Below are 22,613 nucleotides of genomic sequence, written 5' to 3'. Positions count from 1 at the left end.
TATTAGCTAAGATCCTATCTAACAGACCTAACCCAATTATCGGAACACTCTTTCATAAAGATCAAACTGGTTTCATTCCCTCCAGACAAACAGGTGATAACATTCGTCGTGCTACCCTACTAGCCCATATAGCCAGAACTCACAAAATCCCTGCTTGATTCCTGTCAATCAACATACAAAAGGCATTTGACACTTTGTCATGGTCCTATCTTATTGCCATACTTCATAGATGGGGATTTGGAGAATGGTTCCTGAAATGGATTTTCTCTTTTTATCAAAATCCAAAAGCTTATGCATCTTACTCGGGTTACCGCTCTGACCCCTTCAACATTGACAGAGGAACCAGGCAGGGTTGCCCATTATCCCCTCTTCTATTCTCCTTAGCAAATGAACTCCTAGCCCAACTCATTAGATCCAATATAAATATAAAAGGCCTTCAACTAGGTGGTCACCAGCACAATTATGTATGGTTGCCAATGATGTCTTAGTATTTCTAACCTAGCCCCTACTATCAGCCCCAAAGCTCATTGAAATACTTACTAAATTTGGTAAATTATCTGGCCTCAAAATTAACCAACATAAATCACAAGCCCTAAATATTTCATTATCACCTGAATTACAAAAACAATTACAAGACTCCCAGCCATTTAAATGGTCCACAAAACATATATTATACTTGGATATTTTATTAACTGCTAATCCAGCTGACTTATAGTCTGCAAATTATCCACCCATGCTAACTCAACTAACTGCCTTAATGAAAAAATGGTCTTCTTTACCGTTAGCATGGATGGGTAGAATCACTGTGTTTAAAATGTCAATACTACCTAAAATTTTATACCTGTTCCCAAGTTCTCCCTATACATGTTCCTGCTCATTTTTTCCATATACTGCAGCGCAAATCAGCCCAATTTATTTGGGGTAAGCTTAAACCACGATTACCACAACCTACCCTATTTATGCCCCAAATCCGTGGAGGCCTGAGTGTTGCTAACTTCTCTAAATATTATTAGCACAAATAGCTAAGTACCATGCCACAAATGAAATTCCTCTTTGGGTAGCAATAGAATCGGTGGACTGTGATCCTCTTTCCACATAAAATCTATTATGGCTTTCATCATCCCAACGTCAATCAATAACAAATCCAGTCATAAAACATAGCCTCTCCATTTGGGATAGACTCAAATCCTGGTTTGGTCTCCAATCTCCACTTAACCCACTCCTCTCCTTTTTACACAATCCCTCCTTCTACCCAGCTTGGACTTTACCTTCCTCCTTCATGGCCTGGATAAATGTGGCTCTTACACGAATACATCACTTCTACGAATCTGATAAAGTCATAACATTCCCAACACTAAACAAATCTAACAATATACCTAATAATGAAACATTTAGATATTTACAAATTAAAAACTTCTTGTCCCAAAATGACCCCACAAACTTGACAACTCCAAACTATACTACCTTTGAATGAGCTTGTATATCAGATCCACACAGACGAGCACTTATCTCAGACCTATATGCCCATTTGCTTTCACATACAACCTCTTCTCCCCCATCTTATACTTCTAAATGGGAGGCTGATTTAAATCTTCCTCCAGACACATTACATTGGGCACAAATCTGGCAAAATACAAAATCCGTCACACCAAACATAGTAGCCCTGTAAACAAATTATAAAGTTCTTACCAGGTGGTACCTAGTGCCAGCACAAATATAAAAATTCCTTCCCCAATACCCCCTCAATGTTTCCAAGGCTGTAGTGACCCAGGTACACATCTGCGCATTTGGCGGACTTGTCCCATAGCCCAGACCTTTTTGTCAAAAATTAATATTCTCTCTACAATGTTTGATACTACTTTACAACTTGATCCATCGGTGGTGTTCTTAAATAATAAACCACAAAACACAACGCCAATTTAAACTCCTACTATATGTCACAACGGCAGCAAAACAATCTATAGCTAAAGCCTGGAAGTCAGACAAGCTCTGTGAAGTGTTGGTAAAACAATGTGTAACACAAGCTATGATCCATGCCAAAATGGAGGCAATCATACTTGATAAACTTGTTACATTTGAAACACTATGGCTTCCATGGATAATACACATTCTACCGCAAGATTTTGACTTCTCACTTCTTTTACCCTGATGAGGCTCACCACCTTTACGGACACTAATGTTATATGATGCCTTGTATATTTGAACAATTGATTCCCTCTGGAGACCCCTCATTCCCTCCAACCTCGTTTTAGATCCCACCCATTTTTTCCTCCTTATTAAACTTCATTTTTAGATATGTATAATAGTGGGAATGTATTATTCCATTCTTTTATTGAATTACTCTTTGGAAGAAAGTAAATGATCGGTTTAGAAACAATCTACCCAAAGTTATGTTGGGGATGTTTTGGTGGGACGTCCATTCATCCGGGAAAAGCCGGGCCACATAGCTGGACCTTGGTCCTGGTTGGGTGGGTGTCTCCCCAGAACATCCCAATACATACTGATTTATCCAACATAGTTGTATCTCTATGTCTAATTCTTTAATATATGACATATTATTAATTTTCCTTTATGAAAATTATACCAGGTTTATTAATTGTTATGATTATATTCTTCATATATATTTACTGATAAAAGATTCCCATATTACTCTCTGTATGATAACTGTACTATTGTTATTCCAAATTAATAACTGAGAAGTTCCTTTATTCAAGTTTGATAGCCCTATACATTGTTAAAACGTTTATTATTAACTTGTTTTGTATCATTCTCAATAAATTATTTTAAAAGAAAAAATTATTTTGAAGGTATTAAAACATTTTTGAATACATCATTTTTGCTTTTTATTTATGTCCAGTTTATATTGTCTAATACATCTAATAATGGAGTGAGTATATCTAAAAAATAATATGGGAATATCCCAATCACATATTATCTGGTTGCTGTAGATTCATGTTTCATAAATCAATTTCTAAAGCAGGCCCATACTGCAATATCACACGGGAGGGACAGATGAAGTAGTTATCGATCAAGTGATAAACATTGTGGCTGATTTACTAAAGGATTTGAGAATGTTCACACAACTAAATCGATATCCAGTCATGTGAAAAGAAAATTCCTTTTTAACCTATTTCATGATTGCCTACTATGGACTATTCACATGACTGAATAGTTGATATGAATCACACATTTTAATGTGTAAATATTCTCAAATCCCTTCATAAATCAGTCTCACGGAACCACTTGTTCAAAAGAATATCCTAAAGACATGACCAGTGTTGGATACCAGAGGAATGGAATTTAGAAAAGCTGCTGTAAATTATAAAATAGCTTATGTACTTACAGGAAATATCACTACAAAAATGAAATCCCTATAGTATCCCCCAGGGTATCTAGTGCCATTTTGATCAGTGGTGACATTGTGCATTAAAATTACATCTTTATTCCAATATTATAATACAGAACACATGCTTTGAATTCATAGACCATGGATTACATACAGATACCTTCAGGTGATTGGATAAGGCAAAACAACTTGCTCGGGCTGCCCACAAAGAGCATCATATAGCCCCACCCAGTCCATGAGATCCCATTTGTTTTTGGTAGTGTCCTCAGGTGATGGAGCTGTTCCCTTCTGAAGAAGTTTTTCTATGTTTCAAACCATTCAATGCTTTCTCTGATTTTTCTATTAAGATCTGACTGCCCTGAGCTATCCAACAGTTTCCAGGGCAGTTACCCTTGAGGTATACCTTGGGGACTGTACCTGGACCTCACTGTGAGCCTCGCCTGTAATGATTGCATCAGAAACTGGATCTTGTGTTTACTTTGGCATGTCTTATACATGCCTAGAGCCATGGACCGGGGCATGCTGGGTCGATATTAAGGGGGCGGGGTCACCAGGCAGCATTCATTGTTAACTAATTGACTTAATTTTAAGTTAATTGACTTCTGGGTGGATTTACTTGGAGGGGAAATTAGTTTTTAGTTTTTTTTAACAAAGGACTTGTCAAAAACGACCTTTTTTTTTACACTTATTTTTGTGAATGAGTATGGGGTACAATGTACCCCATACTCATTCTCTAAGGGGGGGTGGAATCCGGAAGGCCTCATTGTTAAAGGGGGCTTCTAGATTCTGATAAGCCACCTGGTCGCACATCCCCACAACCACCGCCCTAGGGTTGTGGGGAAGAGGCCCTTGTCCCCATCAACATACGGACAAGGTGCTTTGGGGCGGCACCCTACCACAAAGCACCCTCCCATGTTGAGGGCATGTGACCTGGTATGGTTTAGGAGGGGGAGGGCACTTGCCCATCACCACCCTTTCCTGAACTGCCAGGCTGCATGCTCCGATAAGGGACTGGTATGGATTTTGGGGGGACCCAATGCTGTATTTTTATTTTTTTAACCACATGCTGACCGGCGCACGTCGATATACGCCGGCAGAATGGCACGGACAGGCAAATGGGCGTACAGGTACGTCCCTTTAAATTTCCCGTCGTGCCATCGCGTGCGTACCAGTCGGGACCTCCGTGAGTCCGATCGCGGGTCCTGTGGACTTGATCGCCGCGGGGATACCCACAATCGTCTCATGGTGAGGAAGAACAGGGGAGATGCTAATGTAAAAAAGCATCTCCCCATTCTGCCTAGTGACAGTGTCACTGATCCCTGCTCGCTGTGATCGGAGCAGAGATCAGTGACGTGTCGCACACAGCCACGCCCCCACAGTTAGAAATACTCCCCAGGGCTCACTTAACCCCTACACTGCCACCCCCTGGTTAATCCCTTCACTGCCAGTGTCATTTATACAGGAGCCGGTGTATTTGTATAGCACTGATTGCTGTATAAATGACAATGGTCCCAAAAATGTGTCAAAAATGTCCGAAGTGTCCGCCATAATTTCGCAGTCATGATAAAAATCGCTGATCACTGCTGTTACTAGTAAAAAAAATTATAAAAATGCCATAAAACTATTCCCTATTTTGTAAACGCTATAACTTTTACGCAAACCTATCAATAATTGCTTATTGTGATTTTATTTTTACCAAAAATATGTATAAGAATACGTTTTGGCCTAAACTGAGGTTTTTTATATATTTTTGGGGGATATTTATTATAGCAAAATGTAAAAAGTTATGTACTTTTTTCACAATTGTCTCTCTTTTTTTGTTTATAGAGCAAAAAATAAAAACCACAGGGGTGATCACATACCACCAAAAGAAAGCAATTGTCAATTAAAGCGACGCAATGCCGAATTGCAAAAAGTGCTCTGGTCTTTGGCCTGCAAAATGGTCTGGGGCTTGAGTGGTTAAATTGGCGTGGGGCTCTCCTTAAATGAATTCCACTGACAGCTGATGAGTCATCATTTGCTAAGGACAAAGTGGAAAAATGCTGGGAAAGATGCTCATTTTAAATGTTTTTTTTTATCCAGCATTTTTTTCATCTCCTAGTGTGCATGAAAGTTTTCGTTGGAATTTCCGACATACAAAATTTGAGAACTGGATCTCAAATTTTCCGACAACAAAAACAGTTATTGGAAATTCCGATTGTGTGTATACAATTCTGATGCACAAAGTTCCACGCATGCTCAGAATCAAGCAGAAAAGCTGCACTGGCTATTGAAGTTCAGTTTTCTTGGCTCGCTGCAAGTCTCCGCGTTCTTGACATTCAGAATTTCCAAAAACATTGTGTGACCGTGTGTACGCAAGACAAGTTTGAGTCAACATCCGTTGGAAAAAATCCCATGGATTTTGTTTTTTTTGTTTAATGTGCGGAATTAAGTGGGGAAGGACCATCTTCAGCTTCACAGGCTGAGAAATTGCTGGTGTAATCTCTTGCTTAAATTGTCCGCTCCACATTTAAGTTACCCGTAACTTAGTCGGTTGAAAAACCCACGTCTTGTTTGGGTTCACTGAAGCCCCCTCAAGCTGCGCATGCTTTTCCTGTTCATTTCTTGCTGGAAAAGCTTATTTATTCTGAGTGGAATCACCCAGATAAACATGTTTTCCCTCCTAAAAAGTTTTCAACACTTTATCCTATGGAGGAAAAATTCACAAAGATGTGGGGTATACCAAAAATTGACACCACTATATCCTCTGTGAATAAAAGTGTGACTTGTCCTGTTGACAATGCTCAAATGCTTAGGGATCCAACCGATAAAAAATTGGAATTCCTGTTAAAAAACACATTTTCCTTGGCAGGTTCAATAGCTCAACCTGCAGTGGCGGCAATTGGGGCATATCAATCCTTGAGAGACCACTTGAAGCAGGTGCTCAAGGTTTTCCCTGAACAGCAGGCCCGGGAGTTAGCCAACCTGCTAGCGACTTTGTGTTTTGCAGTTGATGCAATCATAGATTCTATCCTTCAGACCTCTCTCCTTACGCTTGGGTTGGTGCATATGCATAGAATCTTATGGTTGAAAAATTGGTCAGTTGAAACGTCATGCAAACAACTCCAGGCTGATTTTCCCTTCTGGGGTGTAAGGCTGTTTGGGGAGGATTTGGACAATTATATCCCAAAAAAATCACAAGTGGGAAAATACCCTTTTGCCAGTTAAGAAAAGGAATAAAGGTCCCTCATTTAAACGGGCTCTTTCTCCAGTGCCAGGGGCATTAGCCTCCAGACAGCCGCGATGGCCTCCACCGTCAGGTTTAAGAGGTAAAACTCAGAGTCAACCCCAGAGACAAAAGAAGTCCTGGGGGAGGAAATCTACAAGACAGAATGCTAAAGCCCCAGCGTGGCCCAGAAGATCTTGGTATGCAGAAATAGCGAAGATGGCGGTAGGGTTCACCACGTCCAGACCGGCTATCGCAGGAACCAGTGTTCCATCCTACCTTACAAACGCTAAATTTAATGGTTTGGCTATTGAAACCCACATTCTGAAGAGTGGTGGGCTTTCAGGCCCATTGATTTCTACCTTGATTAATGCAAGGAAGCCAGCATATGTCTCCTGGTGTGAATCTAGGGGTTGGCATCCCCAAAAGTATGTCATAGGGAGAATCCTTGCTTTTCTGCAAATGGGGTTAGAGATGAAGCTGGCCTTGAGTACTATCAGGGGCCAGGTCTCGGCCTTGTTGATATTGTTTCAACGTCTGCTTGCTTTGCATTCTTTGGTTCAAAGCTTTATACAAGGGATAACATGGTTTAATCCACCGGGTAGAGCTCCCTTGAACCCCTGGGACTTGAATTTAGTGCTGTCGGCATTACAGAAACAGCCTTTTGAGCCGATAAGATATATTCCCTTGGTCCTTTTGACAAGGAAGCTAATTTTTCTGGTAGCCATTTCTTCTACAAGAAGGGTGAATGAGAATTGGCGGCTCTTTTTTGTAAAGAGCCATATTTAAATATTCATAAGGATAGAGTAGTATGGCGTCCTCATCCTAGCTTTCTATCGAAGGTGGTTTCAGGTTTTCATCTAAACCAGGATATTGTTCTGCCTTCATTTTTTCCGTAGGCGTAGCCAGGAGGTCATCAACAGCCAGACAGAGCAGCTACCGAGACGAAAGGCAGAGGCAGAGACGGGACACAGGCCGGGTTATGTACACAGACAGGCAGCAAGGTACAAGAGCATCAGGCAATAGCAGAGTCAAACACAAGCAGTCAGGTAGGCAGGCGGAGGTCAAGGAGAAGGTTTTGGTGAAGCAGGTTCAAGATACTGGAAAGAGGAACAGATCAGGTTAACAAGCACTAGCTGAAAGACCACTCAGCAAGGTTCATGTGTCAGTGCTCATACATGCACATGTGCGTGCGCGCACATTGGCACGCCCCTGTGCGCATGCACGCATGCTCCCACGCATTGGCGCACGCCTTGGCACACGCCTGTGCGTGCACACGCCAATGCAAGTCCTTCTTTACACTGGTGCACCCCTACTTATGCGCAGGCATGCGTCTGTTAGCTGGACTTCTCTTGGGTGCAGTGTGCTGCAGGCAGCGGTACAAGGTCCTCAGGTCTGATTGTACCTTACTTTTGTTGTGTCTCCCTCCCCTCAGATAGTATTGCTCTGGGAAATCACATCAGTAAATACTGTGGCTCTGTGTCCTGTGATGTACGAAAAAGAAAATAGTATTTTTATAACAGCTTACATGCAAAATCCTTTTCTTCAAGTACATCACGGAACACAGAGGTCTCTCCCCTCTTCTAATACACATATATTGCTTTGCTACAAAACTGAGGTACTCCCAGTAAGGGGAGGGGTTATATAGGGGGATAAACTTCCTGTCTAAGGTGTGCCAGTGTCCATCACCTAGTGGTGCCTATATAACCCATCTGTAAATACTGTGGCTCTGGGTCCCGTGATGTACTCGAAAAGGATTTTATAGGCAAGCTGTTATAAAAATCCTATTATATCTATACATCCAAAAATGTAAAAACGTGAATATTATAACAATGCAGATAAATATAAAAGAATACGTTGATAATAAATGAAATGACAAAGGAAAAAATCAAATTCTATCAGTGGCTCCCAAAGAGATATTTACAAATAATGTCCTTAATAAAACTTTCAGTCACTTTTGCATACACTTTATCACAGCTTCCATGGCAAAAAGTGAAGTGACTTTTGTGCTACCCTCTCGGTTCCACACTCACCAGATCTCTGTACACCTGCAGGGGTAAAAGGCATGTAGTCAGATCTAACTTTATTGCCGGTGTCCCGGTAACCAATACGATGGTTAGAAGACTGCTGTTTTCACATCCCCACTTTGTTCATAATCGCAATGTAAGTTGTAATGTCAAGTACAGTGGTGTGAAAAAGTGTTTGCCCCCTTCCTCATTTCCTGTTCCTTTGCATGTTTGTCACACTTAAGTGTTTCGGAACATCAAACCAATTTAAACAATAGTCAAGGACAACACAAGTAAACACAAAATGCAATTTGTAAATGAAGGTGTTTATTATTAAAGGTGAAAAAAAATCCAAACCATCATGGCCCTGTGTGAAAAAGTGATTGCCCCCTAAACCTAATAACTGGTTGGGCCACCCTTAGCAGCAACAACTGCAACCAAGCGTTTGCGATAACGTGCAATGAGGCTTTTACAGCATCCTGGAGGAATTTTGGCCCACTCATCTTTGCAGAATTGTCCTAATTCAGTTACATTAGAGGGTTTTCGAGCATGAACGGCCTTTTTAAGGTCATACCACAACATCTCAATAGGATTCAGGTCAGGACTTTGGCTAGGCCACTCCAAAGCCTTCATTTTGTTTTTCTTCAGCCATTCGGTGGTGGACTTGCTGGTGTGTTTAGGATCATTGTCCTGCTGCAGAACCCAAGTTCGTTTCAGCTTGAGTACACGAACAGATGGTCGGACATTCTCCTTCAGGATCTCTTGGTAGACAGCAGAATTCATAGTTCCTTTTATCACGGCAAGTCTTCCAGGTCCTGAAGCAGCAAAACAGCCCCAGACCATCACACTACCACCACCATATTTTACTGTTGGTATAATGTTCTTTTTATGAAATGCAGTGTTCCTTCTACGCCAGATATACTTGGACACACACCTTCCAAAGAGTTCCACTTTTGTCTCATCGGTCCACAGAATGTTGTCCCAAAAGTCTTGGGGATCATCAAGATGTGTTGTGGAGAAATTGAGACGAGCTTTGATGTTTTTTTTGCTCAGCAGTGGTTTTCTCCTTGGAACTCTGCCATGCAGGCCATTTTTGCCCAGTCTTTTCCTGATGGTGGAGGCATGAACGCTGACCTTAACTGAGGCAAGTGAGGCCTGCAGTTCCTTGGACGTTGTTGTGGGGTCTTTTGTGACCTCTTTCATGAGTCGTCGCTGCGCTCTTGGGGTAATTTTGGGCGGCCGGCCACTCCTGGGAAGGTTCACCACTGTTCCATGTCTTCGCCATTTGTGGATAATGACTCTCACTGTGGTTCGCTGGATTCCCAAAGCTTTGGAAATGGCTTTATAACCCTTTCCAGACTGATAGATCTCAATTACTTTCTTTCTCAATTGTTCCTGAATTTCTTTGGGTCTCGGCATGATGTGTAGCTTTTAAGGATCTTCTGGTGGACCCTACTGTGTCAAGCAGCTCCTATTTAAGTGATGCCTTGATTGTGAACAGGTGTGGCAATAATCAGGCCTGGGTGTGGCTAGAGAAATTGAACTCAGGTGTGGACAACCACAGTTATAGTATGTTTTAACAAGGGGGGCAATCACTTTTTCACACAGGGCCATGATGGTTTGGATTTTTTTTCACCTTTAATAATAAACACCTTCATTTACAAATTGCATTTTGTGTTTACTTGTGTTGTCCTTGACTATTGTTTAAATTGGTTTGATGTTCCGAAACACTTAAGTGTGACAAACATGCAAAGGAACAGGAAATGAGGAAGGGGGCAAAGACTTTTTCACACCACTGTATGTTGCTTACATTGAGATTGTGAACAAAGTGTGGATATGAAAACAGCAGTCTTTTAACCTTCGTATTGGTTACTGGGACACCAAGACCAAAGTTAGATCTGACTTGCATGCCTTTTACCACTGCAGGGGTACAAAGATCTGGTGTGTGTGGAACCGAGAAGGGAACACGAAAGTCACTTCACTTTTTGGCATGGAAGCTGTGATAAAGTGTATGCAAAAGTCAATTTGGTATCCTGCACAAGTCACTTTGAAAGTTTTATTAAGAACATCCTTTGCAAATACAGTAGCTTTTTGGGAGCCACTGATAGAATTGGACTTTCTTCCTTTGTCGTTTAATTTATTATCAACTTATTTTATATTTATCTACATTGCTATAATATTCACATGTTTTCACATTTTTGGATGTGTGTGTATGCATATATGTATGTATATATATATATATATATATATATATATATATATATATATATATATAATATATGTGTGTGTATATATATATATATATATATATATATATATATATATATATATATATATATATATATATATAAAATTTATTTTTATTTTTTACACATTCCTGCTCGTGTAGTGCACACTATTGCATATTTGCCTTTAGAAGGTGATTTATATGCAATTTTTTTTTTCTACTGAACACAAATCAGTTTGTTTTGATTTAACCAGCACTTTGTTTTGAGGTTGGTTCAATTGGTTTTGGCATACACATATATTTACCTGTTATCTGCACCTATTCTAATACCACTAGCTGAATCAGGCTTTAGGGTCTGTTTATTATTATTTGGAAGGCAGCGCCACTTTCCTCTTTATATTTATTTTAAACAGCTGACTTCATTAGTAGAGTTTTTTTTGGGGAGGCAGCAGCTTAGCCTATACCTAAGAGCAGAATTTCAATTATTTATATTCATCCAAGGTGACTCTTGTGAACAAGCTATGACCACCTTTGAGTGCTCCCACACTCAGATTTTTTTTACCTTCTGCTATTTACCTAAAGAGGCTTGTGGATATCTCCCTAAAAAACATTCTATGTTCACATCTAGACCTGGAACCACTCCAGCGTGAGCTCCATGGACCAGAAGTGAAGTCACTGGAAGACCTGCCCAACATGTTTCGCTCCAAACGATGGGTGTCCTGTTCCTGAAGAATCGTCTTGTGATCCCTTATTAATACTTTCCTTCAGGAAGTTGCTTTTATAATTCCCCCAATTTGACCCCTTGTGTCACCTTGTGATCTCAATGTGGTGCGCTCTGTGCTTTGAACCAATTAGACTTACAGGTAAAAAATCAGTGCACCACGGTTCTTTGAATTATCTACCTCAAGGCTATAGTGGCAGCCGAGAAAACACCAAATCTCAATGGGGAAACAACATATAAATAAAAAGAGCACTCACTAAAAGTAAATAAAATGTATTCCCAGTTCAAAAAGTGTCCTTCCAAAGAATTTTTAACATTTCCAAGTCCAAAATGGGTCAAGCAACTCCAGTGATGTTCCCTCTGATGAAGCTTCTTTGTGATGTTTCCCTCCCTTCTTTTAGAAATATCAAAAGAAAAAATACTATATATGGTGTAGTATGTCTGATACCATTAATACGACAATAAATAACATGCGTTTATATTGTGCTTACATCAAACAAATCCTTTGGAAGGACACTTTTTGGACTAGGACTTTAAGAGTACATTTTGTTTATTTTTAGTGAGTGCTATTTAGAAGTGTTTCGTTGGAAGACCTCACCTGTAAGGTTGCCTTTCTAGTTACCTTTACATGTTTAAGGCACAAAAAAGGAGGGGGGGGGGGGGGGGGGGGAGGCGAACTGGTTTTGAAACCAAAGCATTCCATCCTTTCCTAGGTTGGGCAGAGATCTTTTACCTTGTCTACAATTTTCCCTTCCTGTGTCCCCTGAACTGGCTTTGTTTGGAATTAATGATGATGCACAGAGGCCTCATCATACTAAATTGTTGATTCGCCCTCCCCACCCACTCGGAACTCTTGGGAATACTCGATTAATGCTATGCTACTCATGTACAAATTGCCATATTTGAAATGGAAATGTCCTAAGCCCAGTGAGTGTCCCTCCCTTTCTTACATAAGGTATTTGTTTTCTCCATTCCTCACCCAGGTATCATATATATTTTATTATTGACACTATTCTGTGCCTTACTTGTTTGGCTTTGCATTGTTTTGTGTAGACTGGCTTTATATCACATTGCTTTAAAAATAATTACTTACTTGTAATAAAAAAAAAACAGAATCCTTCCTTCTTACCCAAGATGGACTCTTTCCACCTCAATTAGGACATTGTAATCCCTTCCCTCTGTCCTGCCCCAAAACATAAATGTAGCCGGGTGCTGGTTACTGCAAAATGGAACTATGAGGACATTATGCAACTTAATCATAGATACAAGTAATTTAACCATAGACTAACTGGTTCCCTCATAATGCCCAGGACCCAGACCATTACATCACTTCCTGCCTATAAGGGGGGCTGTTCTTTCTAAGGAGAGCAAAGAATCATGGGACCTGCAGTCCTGCAGTCAACTCTCACTCTATTTTAGAGCCAATTTAAAATGACAAATTGCAGAAGTCTGATCCAACAAAGAATTCTGGGAGAGCCTCTGGCAGGCTTGCTCTCTTGGCCCGCGGAAATTAAAGAGGACGGTTGTAGGCTGCCGTTCAGCATCCAGTTGCATCAAGGCTCATCGGCCCAGCCGGTGGGAGTGACACACAGCCCGTTCATCTGCACAGCTGCACTGTAGATTGCCACACTGACTGTTCACAGCCACTCTCTTCTATCCAGTGATCCTCACAGCCCTTCCTAGTGTCATCTACCATGGCTGTCAGTGCACTAGAAGCCTGCTGGAAAATGGCTGCACCCTCTGTGGAGCCATCTGCACATCTGCACCACAATTGGTGAAAAGGCAGCTATCCACCTTTCTGTTTATCCAGTTGTATAAAGACACTGCGAGCAGACACCAGTTTAACTAAATCAATTAGGGAGTGCTTACTACTCCTCACTTAAAGGGACACTCCTTCTTTATATGAATATCCAGGGGGTCCCATTGCATTGTACCAGAAGTCACACAGGAGCTGGCAGTTTTCTTAAGCCTCTCCACTACAACCAGTGTTGCACTCTCAACAGGCACCACTAACGCACAATGGTTATTCACAGTCTGTTGACGTTATTTAAGCATTGTGTTGCTATTGCCTAATCCTTCATATTGAGTACATTGCTGTAAATAGTTTGTAACCCTCCCTCCTGAGTATTAACTTGAGCAATTCTTGAGGTATTCAATACAACTGTGGTTATTGAAATATAGTGTCCATTGCCTTCTTTTTTTTACTCTGTGCTGGGTGATATTGGTAACTGGTCTGGTGAACATTGTTAGTCTAACCCTGTCTGAACCTAGAGTGTCAGAACCAGCAACTCCTACTGGGGTAGCACTAAACATTTCCTGGCCTCTCCCTTACATTGCCTGGATTTATTCATGGTTGTAAGGAGTTACCTAAAAGCTGCAGCCTCTATTCACATGAAAAGTTCTTCTTTGTCCTGCCTGTTGGCCCTCTAAGCCCTTGTACACACGGTCGGAGAATCTGTCGCAATGTGCCCAATGGACCGTGTCATCGGATAATCCGACTGTGTGTGGTATGCATCGGACTGATTCCGTCGGAATATCCGTCGGACCCAATTTTCCAACATGTTGGAAATATTTCCCGACCAACTGGGCCGGTTGGACATACTCCGATCATGTGTAGAGAATTTTGATCGGACCAAGTGCCACGCATGCTCAGATCAAATTCCTACATCAAAGCTATTGGCTACTAGCCTGAATGTAGTCCCATCATAACGAAATTACGTCATCACGTTCTGAAAGATCGGATTTTTCGCCAACTTTGTCCGACCGTGTGTATGCAACAGTTTTGGACAAGATCCGACGGACAAAATCCGACTGGCAAAATCCGACGAATTTGGTTGTGGAAATCTCCGACCGTGTGTACAGGGGCATAGAGGGCATCCTTCTTCCTGCTCCACTATTGCTAGGTAGATCATCCAATTAATTTCCAGGGCATACATCTACTTTCCAGGATATGCAGGGTCACCATCTGGTCCTCTGTTCACACATTATAATTTCAAATCAAATTTTTTTTTTTTTTAACCAAAATCAAGTTTATTGAGCATAGAAATAAAAAATGTCATCATACATATGAATAAACCCTGGTGCAACAAGCACCAATATACACAGTACCCAATAAAATAAGCATCTTACGTCTGACATACAAAAGTGAAACATCTTGACTGCCGCACATACAAGCATTTTAAACTGATGTGTTCAGGAACAAATGCCCCAAGAGGCCAAGGTAGCGTAAGGGAGTAGAGGGGAGGTCGGGCCCCGCAATGGCGTGGTATATGCTCTTCAACCAGAGCAGCTATCTGCACTCTCCATCCATCTATCCCACACCTTACCAAATTTGTCTGGGCACCCTCGGTTGGCATACATTACTTTTTTAAACGGTAAGACACTGTTCACTGCCCCTCTCCACTGCTGGATCGTAGGGGGAGTAGGCCTAAGCCACAAGCAGGCTATCTGCATCCGAGCAGTGAAGAGGACCTCTTGCAAAAATGTCCTAAAGTGTTTGTCCTCCTCAGGAAGAGGAAGAAGACCCAGGATACACTGCCGTGGGCATAGGGCAACGGGGGAGCCCATATGGTCATGCAGAAACCTAATTATTTGCTCCCAGAAACCCTGGACAAGCGGGCAAGCCCATATGAGGTGGTAGAAAGAACTGTTGGTATCACCACAGCGGGGGCAAGCAGGGTCAAAGTCTGGCTTGAATCTGGACAGGCGTCCAGGGGTAAGATATGTGCGGTGGAGCATGTAGAGATGCGTGAGCCTATCTGACAGCCTCGGAGACACCACCCTAGATACATTCAGGACATCACTCCACTGGTCATCCTCCAAGGCCCCAACATCATCCTCCCAGCGTGCTTTTAACCTGTATGCTCTAGCCGTGGCCTGGGGGGTAATGAGAATCTGGTAGAAACAGGAAATCAATTTCCTCGAGTCGTCTCCGAACACCAAATCCGCCAAGGCTGTGGATTCCAGTGGTGGAGAGGAGCGCCCAAATTGGGTCTGAGCCGCATGACGGACCTGCAGGTAGCGAAACAACATAAAGTTCGGAAGGTCATACTCCTCCTTTAGCTGCTGAAAAGTTTTAATGCCCTGAGCCCCGTACAGCTGGGACAAGTATATTATCCCTCTGCATATCCACAGCTTATAATCCGGCACCTTCAGCATCTCGGGTAGGGAGGGGTTCTCCCAGAGAGGCGTGTGGGCATGCAGGATGGGAGCCGCAGTCGCCCTCTGGGCCCCACTCCAAATTCTACTATGGTGTAAAAGCATGAGCTGCCCCGAACCCGAGCGGGAAAGCCCCCGATGGCTACAAAATAGAATCTGAAAGGGGTGCGCAACCACGTCCGTGACTGGCGTACATACCAGAGTAGAGTAGCGAAGTCTATCATAAGTGTTAATATAGAAAAGGTGGGACAATTGGGCAGCCATGTAATAAGCCGCCAGGTCCGGAAGCGCCACTCCACCCAGATGGACAGGACATTTGAGAGTCTGCCAAGCCAGCTTGCGCCTGGAAGACCCCCAAATAAAGGAATTTAAAATACATTCCATATCGCGGAAGACATGGGCTGGGACAGATACCGGAGCATGCCAGAAGACATAAAGCAATTTAGGGAGGAGGATCATTTTCACAAGCCCCAGCCGTCCCATAAGCCCAAGCGGCAACCTAGACCAAACCTGGGTCTTACGTTTAAGGATGGGGAAGAGTGGCTGTATATTCAGACGGAGTTAATCCGCAATGGAGCGGGAGCACTGTATTCCCAAGTATTTGATCCGGTCCGTCCGCACCAGGGGAAGCGCCGCCTGCAACGACGTGGGGGCTGTCACATCTAAGGGGAGGATTTGGGTCTAAGGGGAGGATTTGGGTCAAATCAAATTTTATTTACTTTCTTAATTTTCCAAATTGAAGCAAAAGAAATTACAACTTCAAAAAATTCTTAATAAATACATTGGACTTTCTACTTTCCAAAAACATATTGTTTGAGGGTGTTTGCACTGTGCTGGCATTTTAGGGCCTCAAGAAATGAGATAGGGCATCAGTACATCAGGGTTGATACTTTTGGCTATAACCTTCACACAGACTAAATACTATACACCTGTTTCTTTTCTTTCTTTCTTTTTTTTTTTTTACCAAAGAAATGTAGAAGAATACATTTGGCCTAAATTTATAAAGAAAGATTATTTATTTGCAAAGTTGTATAACAAAAAGTAAGAAAAAAAGTTTTCCTTTCCCTTTTTTTTTTCCTTTAGTAGAAAATAGAAAAAACCCAGTGGTGATTAGATGCCATCAACGAAAGCTCTATCTGTCTCAACAAATGACATAAAATGTATTTGAATGACAATACATTAAATTAAAGTAACCAAAGTATAACAGCGCTGAAATCTATAAAATATCCCAGACATAAAGGAGGTTTAACATGCCAGTCTTGAAGTGGTGAATAAGGGAAAGGTGTGCGGACTTCTATCATCCAATCATGTGCATATAAAAATTCTGTTTTTCTTTTTCTTATCTGGCACCTGATTGGGTAATCTTTGCAAAGTGAATGTTCATCATAATCACTAAAGTAAAATTTCACTTTGCAATGTTAACATGCTCTAATAATTAGTAATCCGCACTGACTGAAATCATTAGGCTATGCCATTAATTGTAGCAATCTCATCAGTTCTTTGTCAAGGATTCTGATCACTTCTTGATGACATGCAGACAGCTAAAGAAGGGAAAATCTTCTATTTTTATATGATCAAATGTATTAATAATTATTGTAATACTAAACATTACACTTTTAAACTGTGAATGTTATATCACAAATTGCTTTCAGATAAAATAGTTTAAAAAGTGAAATCATTTTAGGGATTTACAGTATTTTGTGAAAATTTTACATAATGATGATAATGCACCATTAAAATATTTATGAGTATAATCTCACTTTCTTTCAGCATTGTGGTATAAGAGAGTTTGAATATTAAGGCTTCACTAGAAATTTGTGTTATTATTAAAAATAAAAGCTGAAGAATCACCAGAAATGTGTTGCATAAGCAAGAAGAGAGAAAATCAAAATGAAGAGAGACAATTACAGGTAGATTTGATAGTGTACGAATATCAGTAGCCATGATAAGTGCTGAGCAAGCAGAACACATTCAACCATGCAGAATTCTTCTGGTATTAATCATGAGTTAAAATCATAATTGTATTCTCTAGAGGCCAAGCCTTTACCATGAAAGCTATAATAGTTTATATGCAGTTTCTGTCCGTTCTGCTTTTTCTGTTTCAGGAAACAAGCCGAAGCCAGTCAGTGGAACATAAAACAAGTTTCTATTAAATGTGTACAAAGGACTTATCTCACTTGCCATGGATGTCCAACCTGTTGATCCTAGCAGCTGGGCTCAGGTGCCATTGGATGCAGCAATTATTGCCATTCAATTTTGGATACTTAACGCAAATTTATTTGGGTTTGTTCACATAGAATACGTTTTCATGAATTTTGCTGCATTTATATACGGTAATACATGTGTAGTACTACCTCCTAGGGGGCCGCTGGACTTTGGGTCCCCCTATTCTTGCACAGCCATTTTTCAACTTTCATTCAGAGACAGAAATCAGTCCATTGGCTTGTGTGTGTTGTTTTATTGGGGCAGTAGGGATTATGGGATCCAGTCTCTCTGAAATTAGCAGTAAGAATTCCTCTTGTAAGAGCTCTGTGTCCCCTTAGTGGAATGTAGCAAAGTCCCAAACTTACAGGAGCTCTATGTCCCCTCTCTTGAAAAATACCAGCCCACCTGTCTGCTTTGTATAGTATCCCATGACATGATTGGGTTTAGCTGTTGGCACTGTCCTTGGAAAGCTTGCTGCTAGGGATGAGCCGAACACCCCCCGGTTCGGTTCGCACCAGAACTTTCGAACGGACCCCAAATTCGTACGAACGTTAGAACCCCATTGAAGTCTATGGGACTCGAACATTCTAAATTAAAAGTGCTAATTTTAACTGCTAATATGCAAGATACTGTCCTAAAAAGGGTTTGGGGACCTGGCTCCTGCCCCAGGGGACATGGGTCAATGCAAAAAAAAGTTTTAAAAACGGCCGTTTTGGCGGGAGCACTGATTTTAATGACGATTAAAGTGAAAAAAAAAAGTGAAATATTCCTTTAAATATCTATTTAAAACAAACAAGATAGCTAGCTATATAGGTGGATATAGCGGTGTATACTGGGTTCAGAGCATGCAGACAGCACGCACAATCTCCTACAACTGACTGCAAGCTCTATTTAAAAAGAGCAAGATAGCTAGCTATATAGGTGAATATAGCGTTGTATACTGGGTTCAGGGCACGCACAATCTCCTACAACTGACTGCAAGCTCTATTAAAAAAGAGAACTATAGCTAGCTATATAGGTGGATATATCGGTGTATACTGCGGTCAGGGCACGCAGACAACAACCACTACAGAAGAGCAAGAACGAAAAATCGGCCGATAACGATCGTGTATACTGTGTTGAAGGTACACAGAACACCCACTGCTTCAGACGCCAACACACTACACAAGGCCGCCGCGCTGGCGGCCTTATATAGTGTGGGGCGTGCACTACACAGCCTGAGCTATGATTGGCCACAGGCATCCTGCCTGTGGCCAATCATGGCTCTCCTCGCTGCCGGCGCTGTGATTGGCCAAGCATGCGGGGTCACAGTACATGCTTGGCCAATCATGAGCCAGCAATGCACTGCGATGGAGCAGTGCATTGTGGGCCGTGAGCGCCACACGAATTTGGCGCGAACGGCCCACAACGTTCGGAATTCACCGAACGGGCCAACAGCCGATGTTCGAGTCGAACGTATGTTCGACTCAAACACGAAGCTCATCCCTACTTGCTGCATATTGCATCTGGCAGCCTTCTCCCTTTTAGGCCCTGGGGGTGTATGGGCACTCTCACTGTCCCTGGAATCCTTTTGCCTTGTAAGAGACTGCTAATCAGGCCTCCTGTGGTCCAGGTTCTCCCATGTTAGCCAGGGTGTCTCCTAGAAGAAACTGAAGGGTAGCAGAGATCCCTCTGTCCAGCTTCTCTCCTTCTTCCACTCCTAGCTGGGAGGCAGAGCCCCCTCAGCCCCCTCAGCCCCAGCCTCCCCTTTCTAGGCTCCACAACACAGCCTCAGCACTCCATTTTCCACTGACTACAACTCAACTCTGCTGGCAAGGCTCCACCATATTTATGGGCTGACTCAACCACCCTTCTAGGCCCTCTGCCTGGGGATAGGAAAGATTCCCATAAATATGCAGATCATAGCTTCATCCCCTCCACCCACTAGCTTCTATAAACTTGCAGCAGCTTCTAGAATCAGGGGGAGGTACCAGAGGCCTGACCTGTAGAGCCTTCCAGCCTGACCTACAGTAACCCCCGGACAATTCCCAGACTCACAGAGTTACTGTGAGTCAGAATACATTTTCTGTACACTAGAGGGTGCTACACATGGTTTTCATTAGGACATGTTGATCCCAATGTGCTGCAGTGTGTATGTGAAAAAGCCACATAAGTTTAATTTTGGATGCATAGAACTGCCTTTTCCCTTTCAAATCAATTTAATGAAATCCACAACACAACTTGCATATGTCAATGGCAGCAGTTCAGCCTTTACTAATACTTTTTTTTATGATTTGTAGAAATGTTAGACCCCATGGGACTCTGTCAAGGAATCCCTGTGAGACACCTGGCACATCGATGTGCACAGGCGCATGGTTTTTTTCAAAGAATGGCTAACAGGCATGCTCATGCACATGGGAGTCAGTGATTGTGAATGCACACATGTGCGGACACAATTCATCTTGGCGCCAGATGGCTATTTAAAGGGAGCCCAGTCAATCTTCAGCTGTATCCTGCATCCTGATCTGATCCTGTATGCTCTCCTAGTTGCTGACCTGGCATGTTCCTTGACATTGGCTGTGTATCCTGTTTCTGTCTTGCTGCTCACCTCTGACCCGACTCTGTTACTGACTCTGGCTCTGTTTATGATTTGGTACCCCGCTGCCTGCCTGATGACAACCCTGACTATTCCTGAGACTCTGCTTCTGCCTCTGTCTCTAGCTTCTGTTGCCAGCTCTGCACACAGCTGCATGATCCAGTCTCCAGAGCCCTGACAACCCCGAATCATCAACATCGGACACCCGTGTCCCTCCTGTCCCTCGGCTTCCTCTGTCTCATCCACTGTGGGGCCAGGACAGGAGATATAAGAGAGGCTGACCTCATCAACTCAGTCTCCTATCAGGTACATTACAGACTCATTCTAAAAACTGTCTCAGATAAAAACCATAAGGATTGACTACCAGGGTAGGGACCTTATAATTATTCAGTAAATTTTCCTCAGACCTACTAGAAAATGGGTCTTTTTGACCTGTTAATAATAATATACCTCTTCATATACTAGCACCAGCATGCTGAAGTAAAGGTAACTGGATTATTTACATATCAGTGCAATTAATATGATCCAAAGCTGTAAATCAGAGACATTTTACACAAGTTTATAACCCTACACAGCTCAGCGCAGCTACAAACGCTATGGTACTTTTAATCCTAAACTCTGTTTTTTTTTTTTTACAAGAGTTCAGCAGTACCGCCCCAAAACTCTGGGGCCCGTACTCGAGCTCTAATCATGAGCTTCTAAAAAAAAAATAATAATAATAAAACATTGGAATCTACGCGGCTGGCACCCTACTTGTGGATTTGGGGCCGGGCGCATGGATTAATGGCCGAGCCACCACAGTTTATATATTTAGTTTGCATACCTATGGGTGCTAATTTACTCATTGATTGTCTATGAGGAACCATGTCAAACACCTAAAGTGAACCAGTGCCCAATGCACAATAAAGCATTCACAAGTGGGAAAAGTGCTTTAAAATAAATACTTATTTAATTTACACAGACACTGTCAAACCATTTTGAGGTTCATTTTTAAATACATTTACATGCATTTACTGTGTGTCTTCCTGCATTTTGATGTGGTCAATTTAGCTGCATTTGGAGAAACTAGCGTACTATGCACCCACGATTCAGTTAGAACCTCTAAACTCAGCCAAACACATGCAGAAATATCTAAACATGCCTTAACATGGCTAAACACAGCTAAAACTGCTTTAGCCACCTCAAGATTGGACGATATCACCCCTTTCTGCCCACGCCATGTTTCGGATTTCAGCATTGTCACACTTGGAATGACAAGTACTCAGTCAAGCAAATTCAATTTTTATTCTTTTTTCAGAGCGATAGAGCTTTCTTTTGATAGTATTTATAAACACTGCTGTTTTGTTTTGTTTTTTGTTTTTTTTGCTGTGAAAAAAGTGAAAGCATGGAACATTTTGAAAAATATATATATACACTTTTCATAAATTTAGCCCAAGATGTATTCTGCTAAATTTCTTTGGTAAAAAAATACCCTGAATCAGTGTATATAAATTTGTTTGTGTGAAAGTTATAGAGTCTACAAACTATGGTATATATATTTGAAAATGTAACAATCCTGACAGTTTAAATACCCTGTAAATTACCCTGTTTTGGAAAGTAGACAGTCCAAGTTATTGATATTTATTTTTATATTTATTTGCCAATATTTATTGGTATTTACGGTATATGTATAAGGCATAATATGTTTTTTGAAATTGTAATTCTTTCTCAACGCCTTCAGAGGACCTCACACTTGTGAACAAGTCCTTATGGTGACACTATGACTAGCATGGAGATAATCAGGGACATCGGGACTGGTGTGGCGGTGATCAAGGATAATTGGACTTGTGTGGTGGGGATCAGAAATACTGTACCTTTTGTGGTGGTGGCCAGGGACGCTGTAAGTCATGTGTAACTTTAAAGTGAGGGAAGATCTTTTTTACTTTAATGCATTCCCTCCTTTAAGGTAAATAATGTTTTACCATGTGCTCCTCCCAATTGGCATTGGCTCCTGCTCCTGTCAATTAAAAACCGTGAGGAAGGAGAGAAGGTGGGGCTGTGCTGTGTGTTTAGAAATGCACAGAGCCCAGCTTGGGAGCGTGCCCACATGAGTGACCCCACAGCAGACAGCTAGCTATGGGGGCACTCAGAGAAGAGGAGGAGTGGATAGCTCAGACAGGGAACACCAGAA

The 22,613-nt window shown here is 41.8% G+C and overlaps 1 protein-coding gene across 2 annotated transcripts in view; it reads left to right on the top strand.

Moving 5' to 3' along the window:
* Nucleotides 1-22,613, top strand: part of CDH23 (cadherin related 23) — a 1,769,196-nt gene that overhangs the window by 174,635 nt on the left and 1,571,948 nt on the right. The window lies entirely within an intron of this gene.

The sequence above is a fragment of the Lithobates pipiens genome, unplaced genomic scaffold (genome assembly GCF_037356315.1).
Source record: "Lithobates pipiens isolate NorthernLeopardFrog02 unplaced genomic scaffold, aLitPip1_a1.2 Scaffold_25, whole genome shotgun sequence".
Classification (NCBI taxonomy): domain Eukaryota; kingdom Metazoa; phylum Chordata; class Amphibia; order Anura; family Ranidae; genus Lithobates; species Lithobates pipiens.
This window is presented reverse-complemented; position numbering and strand designations above follow the sequence as displayed.